Source organism: Saccostrea echinata, unplaced genomic scaffold, assembly GCF_033153115.1.
Source record: "Saccostrea echinata isolate AGI-Se365-2 ecotype Australia unplaced genomic scaffold, CSIRO_AGI_Sech_v1 ptg000009l, whole genome shotgun sequence".
Lineage (NCBI taxonomy): Eukaryota > Metazoa > Mollusca > Bivalvia > Ostreida > Ostreidae > Saccostrea > Saccostrea echinata.
In genome coordinates this window covers 8,735,565-8,753,417 of record NW_026889758.1, presented here as the reverse complement: position 1 = coordinate 8,753,417, position 17,853 = coordinate 8,735,565, and the positions used below count along the sequence as shown (strand labels likewise).

At 33.4% G+C, this 17,853-nt stretch overlaps 1 protein-coding gene across 2 annotated transcripts in view; it reads left to right on the top strand.

Moving 5' to 3' along the window:
• The first annotated feature begins 3,227 nt into the window (after nt 1–3,227).
• Nucleotides 3,228–17,853, top strand: part of LOC133183256 (neurotensin receptor type 1-like) — a 45,508-nt gene continuing 30,882 nt past the window's right edge. The window contains exon 1 of one of the 2 annotated variants that reach the window (XM_061318217.1): nt 3,228–3,296. The gene's annotated coding sequence lies outside the window, so the exon portion shown is untranslated. Of the gene's footprint in view, nt 3,297–6,771; nt 6,832–17,853 lie in introns of those variants that run through there. The other variant, XM_061318218.1, reaches the window with a different exon arrangement.

Here is a 17,853-nt window from a genome sequence, read left to right as displayed (position 1 = left end):
CTTTAACTTTGAAAAAGAATTCAGTTATATACCAGGTGTTTTGTGAACCATATCACTTCCTAAACTAAGAAAAAGAATTCAGTTATATACCAGGTATTCTGTGAACTATATCACTTCCTATACTAAGAAAAAGAATTCAGTTATATACTAGGTATTTTGTGAACTACATGTATATCACTTCCTTAACTAAGAAAAAGAATTCAGTTATATGTCAGGTGTTTTGGGAACCATATCACTTCCTAAACTAAGAAAAAGAATTCAGTTATATACCAGGTATTCTGTGAACTTTATCACTTCCTATACTAAGAAAAAGAATTCAGTTATATACTAGGTATTTTGTGAACTATATCACTTCCTAAACTAAGAAAAAGAATTCAGTTATATGCCAGGTGTTTTGTGACCTATACCACTTCCTAAACTAAGAAAAAGAATTCAGTTATATGCCAGGTGTTTTGTGACCTATACCACTTCCTAAACTAAGAAAAAGAATTCAGTTATATGCCAGGTGTTTTGTGACCTATACCACTTCCTAAACTAATGTGTCTTTACTCCCTGGATTCAATTTGTAAATAACTTATTTTCAATATTACTGTGTTTGGCACCTACTTTTTTATACTGAGTGTTAATAAGTGCTAACATTACTAATTTCTCCACGTGCGACACAATGAAATGCTGTCTCACTCATTTGAAGTTCTATATAAACCAGATTCAATTTCAAGCAGAAAAAGAAACCCAATTCTTGCCATTACTACATGAACAAAAGCTTTCAACTGCAAGTCAGATTCGACTGTCAAAAGCAAAAGCTGATATAAAAAGAACATGTATCACCCTGCTTTTTGTGAAGATGAATACAATCCCAGTAACGTCCCCTTGGGACTACAATTAAAAAAAACAAAAGCACACAACAGAAGTTTCAGCTTTGATCGAAATACTAATTTCAGAACATGACTATGACTTAATCAGTTTTCTTCCGATTTGACAATTCTCGCAAATAAAAAACAATACAAATCCTCCATTTTAAGTGAAAGCTACATGTAATAGTATGTTTTTGATTGACAGAATGACAGAAATCCCCACATGTATTGACCTTTATTCTAAGGCTCCAAAGATCTGACAAAAGGTAAAACATGATCAGTAACGCCTCAGAATAAAGGTCTTGACTCTTAACAAAATAACAGTATAAATATATGAGATAATTGAAAATCTCTGTTATATCTGGTTTGATCGTGATCATTATCTTATAAGTGATTACGTTGGATCTGATATCAGCAACAGGAACATAAGAGGAACAAAATCATCATCTTCTGAGGTATGATTTCTCTAATACAGGATACACTCTTTATGTTATCTTTATATATAATACAAATATATCCCTTTCATGAGGTCGATCCATAGATATATCGACTTCGCAAAAAAAAGCGTCTGACCGTCATAAAGTGTTCGAAAGGTTTTTTATTCTATTATCGAAAAAGACTTTGTATATATATATATATATATATATATATATATATATATATATATATATATATATATATATATATATATATATATATATATATATATATATATATATATATTAATTTATTTTAAATGCTACTGGTATCCCGGTGGAGTCTCCTGTTCATTAATTAATTGTCTAGAAAAGTCTGCAGTGGTTAAATAGCGTGATCAGCTTCAGGAACAGTCACACAAGAATTGTCGGATCTTCTTTATTGAATTATAAAGATAACGGAATAAATAGACAGATCATATGTTGTTCTGAGAAATGTAAAAATGTCAGAGTATGTTTATCAAAGTGTAGTTGACTGGCAGTCAGAGTGTTCCGACACCTGAGCTTCTTTTATTAGAAATGGCCTCTTTATCACAAAAGCGCACATTTCCTCTCCTAGAAAGCTGAACTCTAATGGCCTCACAAGAAGGAGTGCTCCATCAAGATATTTTTAGGAATGATTATTCACAATAAATGTAATGTAAATCTTTCAAGTGAAAGAACTGAGTTATCAATAAGTCCAATTTACCAAATTTTATGACGCAATTCTAAAAGCATTTAAAACATTGGCTTGCTGATTTAAGACAGTGAAATGCTCATCCTGTTATTCTGTGATGTGTCTGACCAACTAAAATCGCGAGACAGATAGATATCTTTTGATATCAACAGATATTTAAGGGGGCGATACCGGTATTTAGCTTGCATGCAACACTTTGTATATTTCAATATAAATCCTGCTATTTATATCCACCTTACCATGCAGTCTTATGGATCACTGTTAATTGAAAATAACTAGTGCTTTCTCTCAAATATAAATTAAACTTTAAGTAAAAAAAACTTGAAATCATGATTTATCATCAAGTTAAAATTTTAAAATACATATGAAGTTTAATTCTTTCTTTCAATATGCTCACGGTAGCTCATTTGGTAGAGTGCTCGCTCCGTGATCGGGAGGCAGTGGGTTCGAGCTCCGGCCGCGACTGACCTAACGTAGCAACTTTTCCTTCGCCAAGCGCTCGGCACTTTGAAGTGAAAGTTGCGGATCTTTCGGATGAGACCTTATAAACAGAGTCCCCGTGTCACGGCAGGCGTTGGCACGATAAAGATCCCTCTCTGCTATATGGCCCTGAGTGCCGAGTAAAGGTGTGAATTTGAAGTTCTTCACCGGTATATGGTGACGTCTCTATATGAGTGAAAAATTCTCGAATGGGATGTAAACAACATACAATCAATCAATCAATATGCAATGTACCAATTTAATAGAAAATACTCGGCTATAACTTCTGAAAGATTGTTAATTGTAAGAAATTTTGAAAGAAAAAACAAGAATAAATCAATCTTAGAATAAATATAATAGACGTGCCACCTGACCCCTTATATTCAGAAAAAAGTAATTTCAGTCTTATTATAAATCCAATATTCTCTTATCTTAAAAAAAGGCTTCTTAATATAATAATAAGCATATTAATATTTTGCTGAGAATCGTTAGTAAGTGAAATTTCCAAATATTATTTCCCTATGGATTTCTTCGTTCCTCATTTTGACATATTGTTTTAAAGTGCAGCTTACATTTAATTTAAGAGCAGTATTATTCTTATTTCAGCTCTAAAAAATCCGATGATTCTAGCTCTGATGGTGAACTAATCAGGATTGGGTCTAATTCGTTCCGCGATTGGATCTGTTTATCTGAATATGTTTAGAGGTTTATCACTGCTCTCACGGAGCCTCGAATTGACAGCATGGAACGGCATGCATTGCTCGGGAATTTCTCTTACCTATTGAGATTATAGAGGACTTTGCTGTGAAGGTAAGAAAAATTTAAGTTAAAGGCCAAAAAACATTGACATATTAACATTTTAAAGTTTTTTTGGCAATTTGCATTGTAGACCGTACTGTAGATTTCATTTTAGTGGTTGATATTAACAACTCTTGATGACAATGCAAAACAAAAGAAAAAGAAACGAAAAAAACAAGTATTTTTTTCTTTCAAAATAAAAGAGGATGTTCAGATAGTTTCTGAAGAAAAAAAAACTACAGTGACATGCTTAAAGGGGCCTAGTCACAGTTGCATTGTTTAGATTTTAAATTTTTATATTTATTAAAAAACTAAATGCAGTTTAATGGAATAAACTTAAACTAATATTCTTAGAATTCAATGACAACTATTTTATTTTTTTACATCACGTCCAACATCTGTTTTTGTGAACAGGACACGAGCTCTTATTGGTAATGTGTACGTTTTACCGGGTGTATTCCATTTATTTACCCTACACACATCACTGAGCACGGACTGACAATACTGTTGATTTGTTTTTGCTTTCTCAAACTTCTACTCTGAATTTTCTGGATTATAGTTTTAATATTTTTCTTTAATACACAACAGAATTTCTACTTTTCTTTAGTATTAAGGATAAAGATTACTTCTTCGATGTGAAAGGATACGAGTCCCGAAATTCGTAGTTTCAATAATTTGCAGATAAAAAAATTTTCTACACACGCTTTTTATATATTTCGGCGTGAAATGCTGCAGCAGCATATAAATCATATTTTACTTCAAATTTTATAAAATATTAACATCAAATCTGTGTCCCAGCCCCTTTAACATGACTTTGCATATTTCATGCTTTGAGGTACATCTTCTGTCAGGTTTAATAACCCAGTGTAAAAAAATGATTACGTCTTCCATCACAAATACTTCTGATAAACGTAGCATTATCATAAGTTCAGTATTTTCTACCAACCAGATAGCTTTATTCTTAATACGCTCAAGTTCTACGTTTTACGTATTGCTTGAGATCAACTATATTTTACATTGTTCCTTAATTTAGTCAATTTTCTGGCAATTTTTTTCTTCTGTAATGGTAATTTTCTTTTTTTTATTGGTATTTATTTTAAAAGTAAGTTAAAAGGTCTTGTGAAAAACCGTTATCCAATTTTCTTCTTTATAAAATCTAGTAATATATATAAAAAAAAAAATAATAAAAAAAAAAATTAAAAAAAAAAAAAACACCATTTGAATGAAAAAATGCATTCAGTTAAATTCAAGTTTGATCCAAAACTCAAAACTCATTTTAAAAAATATTCCAGTAGGAAAAAATACTAGATTCAGTAAACGCAAGCTTGGACTGCATCCAGAAAGAAAATCAAATAAAAGCCGGTCAAGTTTATTCGTCGACAATGTACAACTAACTATCAATTTTCAGGATATTAAGAGGTTTTGCAATCCCATTATTTTCTGAACTAACATTTTCATTGTTTCTTGTGTTTATCTTGTAACCCAATTATACTTATTTCCATAATAATAACTGCACAGATACCAAGTCTCTTATACAAAGTCTTACACCTTTCTTCCGAAAGCTTTAAGTTTGTACTTGGATCGTATAAGACTTGTTGCTGTATAGACAAAGTTTGTTTAGCCTGATGTATTTACATTTGCAAATGTTTTCTTTTATATAACACTATTAAAAGCAACGCGTATTTATATCCGTATAAACACGGGTTCCTCGCGTCATAAAAGTTCGACGTAATTTCTCAATGCCGTCATAGAGGGTCGACGTGCAAGCAATGGATCAAATACGTGTCGTTGAGTTTGAAAAATAAAACTTTTCACGGGTAAAAAAATTATAATCAGGAAAAATATAAAATATGAATTAGCCATAAATGTAAATATAAGTAATAATGTATCATTTTTAAACATCTATCGGGATACGTTTAAAATGATACATTATTTCTTAAATAAAAGCAAACAGAAAGTTAAAATTATCTTTTGTTTTTTTTTCTTTGTCAAAATGTCATTGTAATCAACGTTTTTTCTTTGCATGGTCCGCCTCATTACCCGATACACGAAATACAAAACATAGCAGCGGCCAGTGTTGTCAGAGACAATCATGAGATTGACAAGAAATTCAAAGCACCACGACTCTCTGATTATTTGATAACGTTTACAGCTATTCTCATGTCAGCAGTACTACAATATATATTATTTTTCTGCTGGAACACTTTATCTACGCTGTGTTTAGGTTTAAAAAAAATCTTCCGTGCTTTATATAAGTACGATCATCCATCAACTAAATTGGCATCATTCTCTACTGACATGTACCAAAATATTTCAATATCAATATTGTGAAATCCGTGTTACATATTTCGCTGTATCATCCGTCATCTTTATTTCAACACGCAATTTTTTACCATCCGTTCAGTAAAGATAATTGTTTGAAATTGCAAAATCTATTATTCAAATTTACAGATTATCACTCTCAACTGATGGTGAATTTCAGTAAATAGGCTGGAACAGGCTAATGACCTATAGTTTAATAAACATAACATAATAGTATTCATTTTTGAAATATATTTACATATGGTTTTATGAAATAAGATATTGCTATGATATCGACATGCGGAAACTTTACAATAGCTTTAATCTTGCTGACTTTGCTGTTACATGTAAATTAGATATAGTTAGGTCCTATCAGAAGCTGTGTTAATCTCTTTTCAAGTACCTTCTGTGAGAATTATCACAAGCAGATCACAACACCTTCAGAACTTCGTGGTGTATCTTAAAAAGTAGAGAACGGGTGTTCAAGTCCTCTAATTTTGTAAGGTTTGCTAAATTAAAGATGATTCCGATAGCCATTAAATTTTCCTCAGAAGAAAAGCTAGATTCAGTATTGTAGATTCATGGTACGTTTACCTCTATTATACATGATAAAGATTAAAGAAGTCATTTATGCTTTAGTAATTATCACAAATTGTTTATTGTCTGATTAAAACAGAGTACTAAAAACTCAACAAGGTGTCGTAAACAAAACTAAAATTGTATTGATAATTGTTACACATTTTCTCTTAAACCATTTCTTACCATAATATTTAAAATACTTTGTTATGAATTGTTAATCGGATTTTATGTTAAGACTCTTCTGAAGAAATGTTCAAAAGTTCTGTTAAAGTGCTGATTTTCCTTCTGTCCAAGATTATGCCAAATGTTGGGTCAAATATGAAAAGGAAGATCTGAGCACTTTGGCACAATGGATCAAATGTTTTAGAAATATATTAAAGAATCGTATAAGAAATTTAAAAGGCAATGTGCGAACCCTCTTTCCTTCCTTTTTCACTATATTGGAGGTGATCAAAGAATTAGAAAGACTACATAAATAATATGTTATGATTCCAGCTGACAAGGCTTGTAACAAAATCGTCTTTGTTTACAGGGCTCATTATTTTAGAACTTCCTTTTAATTCAACTTTTGGAAATCCAACTTATACTCGCAGTTCACTTTCTAAAGATGAAATTCTTCAAAAACACATTTCAGTGTTTAATACTTTTAACATTCCAGTCAACCAAGGTGAGTTCAATTTACCCTACCTGTATTGGATTCCTAAACTTCATAAAAATCCTTACAAACAAAGATACATTGCAGAGTCAAGCAAATGCTCTACTAGTCTACTAAGCCCCTATCCTTACTCCCTACTACGATATTAACTGCTATTGAGGAGAAACTTAGGACATACTATGCTACAACATATTCTAGAAGTGGTGTACATCAGATTTGGATTCTCAAAAACTCCAAAGAAATGTCACAAAATTTTGAATAATAGTTTTCCAAAAGTCGGTAACATCAAAACGTACGACTTTTCCTACACTTCTTACAACCATTCCTCACGATGAATTAAAAACTAGACTTGTGATATCATGTATAACTGCTTCTTCAATAAAAATGGAAGTCGGAAATTTTCCTATCTTGTGATTGGTCATGAACGAAATTACTTTCCTAAAAATAACTCCGATTCTAGACACAGGTACTGTGAAGTTGATATTAAAAGGATGCTTAAGTTCCTAACCATCATTTATGTAGTCTTCGGAGATCAGGTCTTCCAACAAACTGTTGGAGGTTTGATGGGCACTAATTGTGCTCCTTTAGTAGCCGACCCTTTTTATATTCCTATGAAGAAGAATTTATTCAAACACTTCTACCTGAGAAGAAGAGAGCACTTGCAATGGCCTTCAACTCGATATATCGACGATGTATTTAACAATTATTACTTTAATTTATATGTCGATTCGATATTTCCCAGTGAACTTGAAATAAAAGACACCACAGAGTTTGCCACATCTGATTCATATTTGGATAATTTTCTGACTGTAGCGCCAACTCATAACTAACTGTTTGACAAACGAGATGAATTCAACTTTTCTATCATCAACATATATGTAGCAATATCCCGCTATCACCTGTATATGGTGTTTACATCTTCCAACTTATCCGAGACTCAGAAGCATGCTCTGAGTACGATCAACTTTCAAACCGAGGATGTTTAAAATGAAAGATAAGTCGATGTTGCATGGATTTCAACAACCTCCTTTAAAGTCAGCATTACGTAAATTTTATGGTCGTTATAATGACTTTGTTAGCACATATAACCTATCACTGGCTCGTATTTTGGCTGACTTGCTTCATACCAATTATTAGGCCTTTTTATACCGAATTTGACTATCGAATGTTCCGTCTACCCGATCAATACATAGGGCTCATGGCGGGTGTGACCGGTCAGCTTGGCATGCTTACTCCTCCACGTGGCGCAGCGGTTAGAGCGATCGCTCTAGAGTCTCGGAATTGATCCTTACGTTGCGGGTTCGAATCCCACTGTGGGACGTGGGGACCGGTCCTTCGGATGAGACCGTATAAACCGAGGTCCTGTGTCGCAGTAGGTGTTGGCACGAAAAAGATCTCTCACTGCTCAATGGCCCTGAATGTCGAGTATAGGTCAAAATTTGCAGCTCTCCACTGGCAAGGGGTGGCCTCTCCATATGGGTGAAAAATTCTCGAGAGGGACGTTAAACAACAAACAAACAAGCTCCTCCTAGGCACCTGCTCACACTTCTGGAATTTCCAGAGGTCCGTGTTTTATGCCTTCTTCACAGAATTGTATTGTTTATAGATATTTTCAGATCGATCATTGTTCGTTATTTTCACTTTTTTCATTTACCAACACTTTAATCAAAGTGTGAAAACTGCGCTGCTCAAACGCAATACATGTAGTTTAAATCATCATTGCAAGTCTTTAGAGTGCTGACTTACTCATTTGAAAGGTAAACGTTTCAGAAATCAATAAATAAAAATATTGCCTCAAATCACCTATCACTCAAAGGCTAACTTAGTTTTAAATAATCATCAATTGCATCGTATAGAATTTCAAAATAGTTTCATGTATTTCCTATATTGATGTAATTAAAAATTTCTGATATAGATATAATGTTGCATTGTAAATTTTCAGTATTTTTCACATGGTAGTAACTACAAAATTTACAGTATGTAGAAGGTGAACATAACGAACAGTTATCAATCTCATTAGTCCCGTGAAGAATACGAATCAGAAACAGTGGAAAAACCACGCACCCCTTGGAACACCAGAGGTGGGATCAAGTGCCTAGGAGATGTAAGCATTCCAAGTCAACTGGTCACACCCGCCAAGATTCATCTGTATAGATGAGGTAAATAGATAATATGTAGTCAAAAATTTACAAATACAATTGATGGGAAACATGTCAATCAGAAAACTACCCAACGATAAGTTATATATGCGAACAACGGCATTATGATGACCACATAATTTGCGAAATGCTGATTTAAAACGAAATAATAATACTTGAAAAAGCTGTTACATCAACTTACTTGTTAATAGCTTGTCTTTGTTAAAAATTTATCGTAATCAAATATGCTTTTGAAGTGAAATAACTATACCCTCTGATTATCATCTAATTATCAAAATGACTTTGTTAAAATAACATTCTGATTCTACCCCAAGTACTCTGAAATGAAATTAAAAAAAAAAGATTCTGGGTTTTTTTTATAATATATAAAGCAGAATTTATTCAAACACTTTTACATAAAAAGAAGAATTATCTTGCTTTGTGGCTATCAATTCAATATTTCGATATATTATCGATGTTTCATCAAATAACAATAGTTATTTTCACTCGTCTGTCAACTCGATATATCCCTGTAAACTCGGAATAAAAGACACCACAGAATCCGCCACATCTGCTTCAAATATGGATATTTTACTAAGTATAGACCCAACGGCCAACTAATAATTAGACTATTTGACAGACGGAATAACTTCAACTTTTTCGTGGTCATATTTCCTCTTTTTGTGTTGCAATATTCCACAACCAGCTGCATACATGTATATGGTGTTTATGTCTCACATCAGATTTCGATCGACCGGTTTGACTGCGATCTTTTAATTGTATTTTTTTTTACTTTTGATTATCCGAATCCATCTGAAAATTATACAGTGTGTCTTTCCACATATCAGAATCATATCTTTAATATGGTTTCTTCAGCTATTTATGTAATAAAACACAGTTTTCACATACGCCCTCATTTCATCTTCTTGGCAGAGATCATTTTCAAACAGTTTTCAGCTCGCTCAGTGTAATGACCATGTTACTTTAAAAGTGAATTACTTTGCGACATGAACAACAAAAGGAAAAAAGTATGGGGTTTTCTGTGATTAGGAGTTCTTTAATAGAACTTTGCAACTGTTAAAAAATAAAATGAATTACTTCTACATTTATTATGATAAACCGTATGTTGCATTACTTAATGAATGACCCATCGTAATAATATACTTTTTAAAAAAACAGAACAATTATACCAAATATCTTTGTTTATTTTGTTTGTTTGTTGTTGTTTAACGTCCCTCTCGAGAATTTTTCACTCATATGGAGACGCCACCACTTTCCGGTGGAGGGCTGCAAATTTATACCTATACTCGGCACTCAGGGCCATTGAGAAGAGAGGGCTCTTTTTCGTACCAACATCTACTGCGACACGGGACCTCGGTTTATACAGTCTCATCCGAAGGACCGGTTTCCACGTCTCGCAGTGGATTCGAACCCGCGACGTAAGGATCAACTCCTACCACTGCTCCACACGGGCGATTCGTAACATGGTAAAATTAATACATTTTTGTATATATATATGGTGGATTTCATTTTAAAAAAATGTTTTGCATTGACGTAAGGATCAGCTTCTTACTCCGCGACTCGAGAGCAAACGCTCTAACCACTGCGCCACGCGAGCGACCCAAATACTTTTGTAAATTGATAAACAGATGCGAGGAAGAAGTTTGTGGATGATTAGCTAACATTTAACGTCGCTTTCTCTTGAAATCAAAGCTAGACATCGAAATTCCAACAGCGGAATAAATATGAAATAGTTAAGAGCATTTTATAAAAGAACTCAAAGCAAACGTTTCAGCAAAACTTGGCAGTGTACATTAAATTAAGCGTTTGTGTGAGAGATTTAATACTAGTAGTTTTGGTGATGAACCGAAAATGAGTGATGACATTTAATGTCAAAAAGAAGTCAGTAATGTTGTCGTGCGGCGGTGTACGGAACTTAACGTTATGTTTATCTGAATGTTTTAAAAAGTATTATATATAACTGAATGAAATATTTGGACAGCAGTCAAAAGAGATAGTTATATAAAAATGTACAATTTTACTGATAACTTCTAATTGAATAAGAAAAAAAATTGAATTTGAATACTAATATTGAAATATTTATTGTCAAGAACAATACTGAGTTAAGGTAATGATATAGAAAATAAAAGGGGCCTACAGGTTACTAAAATCTAAGAAATAAATTCGTTGAAATTACCATATGTCAGTTTTTGAATATTTTTATATACTCAACAACCAAAATGAATTTGAATTACCATAGCTATATTGGTTTCCGAAACTTCATAAAAATCCTTACAAACAAAGATACATAGCGGGTTCCAGTAAATGTTCTACCAAGCCTCTTTCTTTACTCCTCACTAAGATATTAACAGTAGTGAAGGAGAAACTTCAAGAGTACTGTGCAACAATATATTCGAGAAGTGGTGTAAATCAAATGTGGATGCTAAAAATTTCCAAGTAACTTTTGGAACATTTGAAATCACAAGATTTTACTAAAATCAACAACATAAAAGCTTACGACTTTTCAACTTTATATACAAATATTCCCCACGATAAATTAAAGTCTAGACTTTCTGACATAGTTGACAGCTGCTTTTTCAATAAAATGGAACTCGTAAATTTAGTTACCTTGTCATTTGCAAAATTACTTTGTTAAAAAACAATCTGATTGTACACACAAGTACTCTGAAATTGACATTAAAAAGATGCTCGAGTTTCTGATTGACAATATCTATGTGGTTTTTAGAGACCAGGTCTTCCAACAATCTATTGGAATTCCCATGGGTACCGATTGCGCCCCGTTATTAGCAGACCTATTTTTGTATTCATATGAAGCAGAATTTGTTCAAAATCTTTTACACGAAAAGAAGAAAACACTTGCTGTGGCCTTCAACTCGACATTTAGATATATCGACGACGTGTTGTCAATTAACAAAGGTTATTTCCATTCTTATATCGATACGATATATCCTGGTGAGCTTCAGATAAAAGATACAACAGATTCTGACACATCTGTTTCATATTTGGATATTTTATTAGAAAAAGACGTCAATGGTAATCTAACAACCAAGCTTTATGATAAACGTGATGACTTTAACTTTTCAATCGTCAACTTCCCTTACTTATACAGCAATATACCCTTATCACCTGCATACGGGGTCTATATCTCTCAGTTGATTCGATACGCAAGAGATGCTCTAGGTATGAACAATTTCTAAAACGAGGTAAATTACTGACAAACAATTTGATGAAACAAGAATATCAGCAGTCTAGTTTAAAGTCATCATTTCGTAAGTTCTATGGTCGATATAATGACCTTGTCAGCAAATACAGTCTTTCGTTAAGTCAAATGCTGACTGACTTTTTTCATACTAATTGTTAGGCCATTATTTGCACACTGAATTGTCGACGGATTTTTCCGTTATTTTCCGATCATGACATGGAGCACACGGCGGATGTGACCGGTCGGCAGGGGATGCTCACTCCTCCATGGCACCTGATCCCACTTCTGATGTTATAGAGGTCCGTGTGGCTCTGCTCCTATTTTGTAATGTATAATGGACTTTTGATCTCGAATACTGTTCGTTTTCTCCACATATTTCATTTTCACATTAATTTTTTTTCACTTTTTCCAAGACGAAAAAATGTATCCAGATGTATAAAGAATTCTAAAATATAAGCATAGCAAATTACATACTTTTAAAATAAACAAGTAGCAAATGATTTTGCCATGTATAACTTATTGCATGCTGCAGCATCTGTTTGGATTAGTACACTGAATAATATTTGTCTCTTTAAGTTCATCATGCAAAGAATATCTCGGAATGCCTTGTTATCTTTCCAAAGCAGAGACGTAATATCCCGATTAATGAGCTATATTCCAATCACCAGCATGCTTTAGTACTTTGCCTATATTGGGTTTTCTCCGGGATGACTTTATTTAGCATTACTCTGGAAATGTTCCTCAATTCTAAATAACAATACTGAGAAGGATGTTAAACAGCCATCAATGATTGCTCCCGAAGAAAAAGCTGATCTGGCTTGCATGCTTCCGACACTAATGACTTAGATGTTGTTGAAGCTGATAAATGAAGAGTGCAGGCAAAAACGTGTAAGATATCTCTCATTGAAGAAAGGAATTGACAAACTATTGAGGGCCTATTCATATTTTTTTCTTATTCGAATGCATGACAAGGTTGCTGAAATAAGGCTATTCAATGACAGTTCTTAACTTGTTCATGCATAATACATATTCGAGTCTTTATTTATATTTCGTGTACAATACTCCATTAAAAGGGCAATAGAGACGAACAACAATGAGAAATATATCTCTGGATCAGGGGAATTTTATTAGTTCTGTGACATACTAAACCAAGAAATCGGGTGCCAGCAGTGTTGTCCTTAGATATCCAGATATCCTGGTATCTTACGGTACTTTAATGCAATCAATCAACGCATCACTTACCCCCACCCCCAAAAATTTAAAATCAAGGCTAGAATAATATAGGGGGAATTTTAGACTTCAATTAAAACAAGTTTTACTTATTATAACAGTAACTCAAAAGCAGTACAATCAGGAAAATGGAATATAAATCATTTATTTTATGTCACCAGCTCCCAATTCTAGATGGCTTATTTGATTCGTTATTCAAGCAAATTTGAATTGTGATTGAAATTGTTTACTACCTCCATGATGGCATTTCTAAACAGTAGATTTTTTAGACAGGAAAATTGTATCTGAACATCCACCTCATTTCAGTTATAACAAACCAGAGTATAACATACTTAATCTTCATTGTTAGCTCACCTGAACTGTTAACTTCATTGTTGGCTCACCTGAACTGTTAATTTAAGTGAGCTTTTCTGATCCAGTCATAACATACCAGAATTCTTAACCTTTCTTAATTCTTAGCTCACCTGAGCTGTTAAGTGAGATTTTCTGATCCAGTCATAACATACCAGAATGCTTAATCTTTCTTAATTCTTCGCTCACATGAGCTATAAATTTAATTGAGCATTTCTGATCCAGTCACAACATACCAGAATTCTTAATCTTTCTTAATTCTTAGCTCACCTGAGCTATTAATTTAATTGAGCATTTCTGATCCAGTCACAACATACCAGAATTCTTAACCTTTCTTAATTCTTAGCTCACCTGAGCTGTTAACGTAAGTGAGCTTTTCTGATCCAGTCATAACATACCAGAATTCTTAACCCTCATTGTTAGCTCACCTGAGCTGTTAAGTGAGCTTTTTTGATCCAGTCATAAAATACCAGAATATAACATTCTTAACCTTCATTTTTAGCTCACCTGAGCTGTGAACTTAAGTGAGCTTTTCTGATCACCTATTGTCTGGCATCTGTCTGTCTTCTCACATTCTAAACGTCTTCAATGAAACTTAAGAGAGAATTATCCTAATTAAGGAGAGCATACATTGTTAAATGGAGGGCCATGTCAAAAATTCTTTATTACAATTTATATAGTATGTTAGATAATGATAAATTAATGTTTAAAATTGTTCAGACTCGGAGAGGTACCAGTTGAGGTCTGATAAAGTGCATTAAGATTTATATGTGGTAGAACACATCTTACACGGATTACAGAACGCTTCTGTAATGTTGATAAATCATCCTCATAACATCCTCGTTACTTATTCCATAGGGACATTTAGTAATCGATAACCATTTAACAATTTTACGTCATTCTGGGATGTGGACACTTCTATCAAATTGTTAATTACCACTAGGAGGTATTTTCTTTTTCTGTCACATTACTTCTTGTACTACTTGCTCTACTCGAAATAATCAAACAATGGAATTTTAGTGATTGTATTTCAAACAAAGCAATTCAAAAAAATATATAAACCATTAAATTAAATGATACTCTGTTCCTCTAATTATAAACAAATTATGCAAGTATTGAATGTCGGCACATTTTACCTTCTCTAGACCTACAATTGAATTATTTCTTGGTATATATGTTGCTCATTTATCCTGTTTAAATAAATAATATCAAGCTGGCTGTGCGGTTGTAGACATTTTCAAATATCCCTCCAAAAATGAAACATATGGAGATAACGAACAGTCTTCAAGCTCAAAAAACCATTAAACAATACAAAATAGGAGCAGAGCAAACACGGACCTCCAAAACATCAGATGTACGATCAGGTGCCATGGATGAGTGAGCATCCCCTACCGACCGATCACACCCGCCGTGTGCTCCTTGTCATGATCGGGAAATAACGGAAAAATCCGTCGACAATTCAGTGTGTAAATAATGGCCTAATAATTAGTATGAAAAACGTCACAAAACTTTACCTCGTTTTAGAAATTGTACATACGTAGAGCGTGTTCTTGTGTATCGAATCAACTAAGAGATATAAACCCCGTATGCAGGTGATGAAGGTATATTGCTGCATAAGTAAGGGAAAGTGACGATTGAAAAGTTAAAGTCATCACGTTTATCATAAAGCTTGGTTGTTAGATTACCATTAACGTCAAATATGAATCTGTTGAAATTCCCATGGATACTTATTGTACCCCGTCATTAGCGTATCTTTTTGTTTTCATATGAAGCAGAATTTATTCGAAAACTCTTACATTAAAAGAAGAAGTCTTGCTGTGGCCTTCAATTCGACCTTTAGATATATTAACAGTTAACAAAATTCATTTTCATTCCTACATTGATTCGATTTATCCATTTGAACTCGAAGTAAAATACACCACAGAGTCTGATACATCTGTTTCATATTTTGCTATTTTACTAGGGAAAGGCATTGATCAAAGAACAACTAAACTTTGTGATTAACGTGACGACTTCAACCTTTCTATCGCCAACTTCCCTTATTTATATAGCAATATACCATTATCACCTGCATATGGAGTTAATGTCTCCCAGTTGATTCGTTACGCAAGAGCATGTTCTATGAACAATTTCTAAAACGAGGCAAGCTATTGACAAATAAGTTGATAATACAGGGATATCAACAGCCTCTTTTAAAGTCAATATTTGCAAATTCCATGCACGATACAATGATTTTGTTAGCAAATTCAATCTATTTTCAAATCGAATGACCGTCACGGTAGCTCAGTTGGTAGAGCGCTCGCTCCGTGATTGGAATGTCGTGTGTTCGAATCACGGTCGCGACTGACCTAAGTCGATAAAAAAAATAGGTAGGAACTGTTCCTTCACCAAGCGCTAGGCACTTTGAAGTGAAAGTTGCGGGTCCTTCGGATGAGACTTTAAAAACCGAGGCCCCGTGTCACGGTAGCCGTTGGCACGATAAAGAACCCTCACACAAAATACAATCAATCAAATCGAATGCTGACTCAAGTTTTTCGAAGAATCGTTAGGCCACTATTTTCACATTGAATTGTCAACAGATTTTCCTTTTAGCCGGTCATGACAAGGTATAATTTTTACTTTTGAGTTTTAAATAGGGATGGCAATTAGTAAACGGGTAACGGATTACTCGGTCGGAACGATGGTAATCGGTTAGTCGGAAAAAAATTAATATATGTGTAAATTTGAACACATCTCCAAAATTCAGTCAAAAATACAAATAAAAAATATCTGAAGACAATGTTAATATTTTCATCCATCTAAATAAGCCGATTCGGAGATAATTAAGACTCTCCGGATTGACATTGCAGAGGAAATTGGTCAGGTGTTAATTGTTTCTTCGATGAATTTAATTAAATGATTGTTTCGTAGCTGATTATAATGAGAGCCTGATCTCTACTATCCTTTGGTGTTTTCTATCAAATTATATTATTAAACATTGTAAATTAAGCGCTAGTACATATACTTATTTTGATTACGGTGATAACATCTCTCCTGTTTTTTAAATGGATATTACACTTGATCAGGAATCTTTTTCTTTTTTACTTTTTTTTTTAAAATTTTCTTTTATTTATTAATGAATTTTTTACCTATTAAAATTGAAATAAAATATATATAGTGTTCTGATCAAATATAAACATAATATTACGACATGTAACATCTGTATAGTCTTGTTTATTTGAGTAAAGCAGAGTTTACAATGATAGAATATGTCTAGAATTTTTCATACGATTAACCGACTAATCGGTCGGAACGTCTTGCCGTTAACCGATTGGTAATTCTGTATTCGATTGTCATCCCTAGTTTAAATACATAATTTTTTTTAAAATAAAAGTAAATATTTTGACACGTGGATGCAAATGACTTAGACTACAAATTGTTCTTTTCTTTTGTTATGTTTCGAAGGCGAAAATCGAGTTCATTTCACGTGCATTACTAATGTTTTGCGTCTCTTGGTGCAAAAACACAAGAGAAACTGGTGAATTACACATAAAAGAACATGTAATAAATAAAATAGGTGAAGATAACGAACAGTGTACAATTTCGAAAAAAAACTACAAACAATACAGATCTATAAACAGGGATAAAACCAGGCTCCTTGGAAATCAGATGCCTAGCAGGAGTAAGCATCCCCTGTTGACCGATTACACCCGCCTTGAGCCCTATGTATTGATGGAGACGGAGTAATCCATAGTAAAAAAAAAAAGGGGGGGGCTACAATTGGTATGAAATGTGTCAGTCAAAATACGACCCAATCATATGTTGTATTTGGTAACAAGGTCATTATAACGACCACAAAATTTACGAAATGCTGACTTTAAACGAGTTGTTGAAATCCCTGTAACATCAATTTACTTGTCAGTGGCCTGCCTTTTAATCACCATATGTAGATGACAGTGGAATATTACTACATAATTAAGTAAAGTTGACAATGGAAAACTGAAGTCGTCTCGTTTGTTTTACACTTTATTTTCAAGGATTTCACAGTGTATGTTTCCGACAATTCCAAAGAATCTCTTAAAAATCATTGCATTATTCGTCAGGGGATGCTCA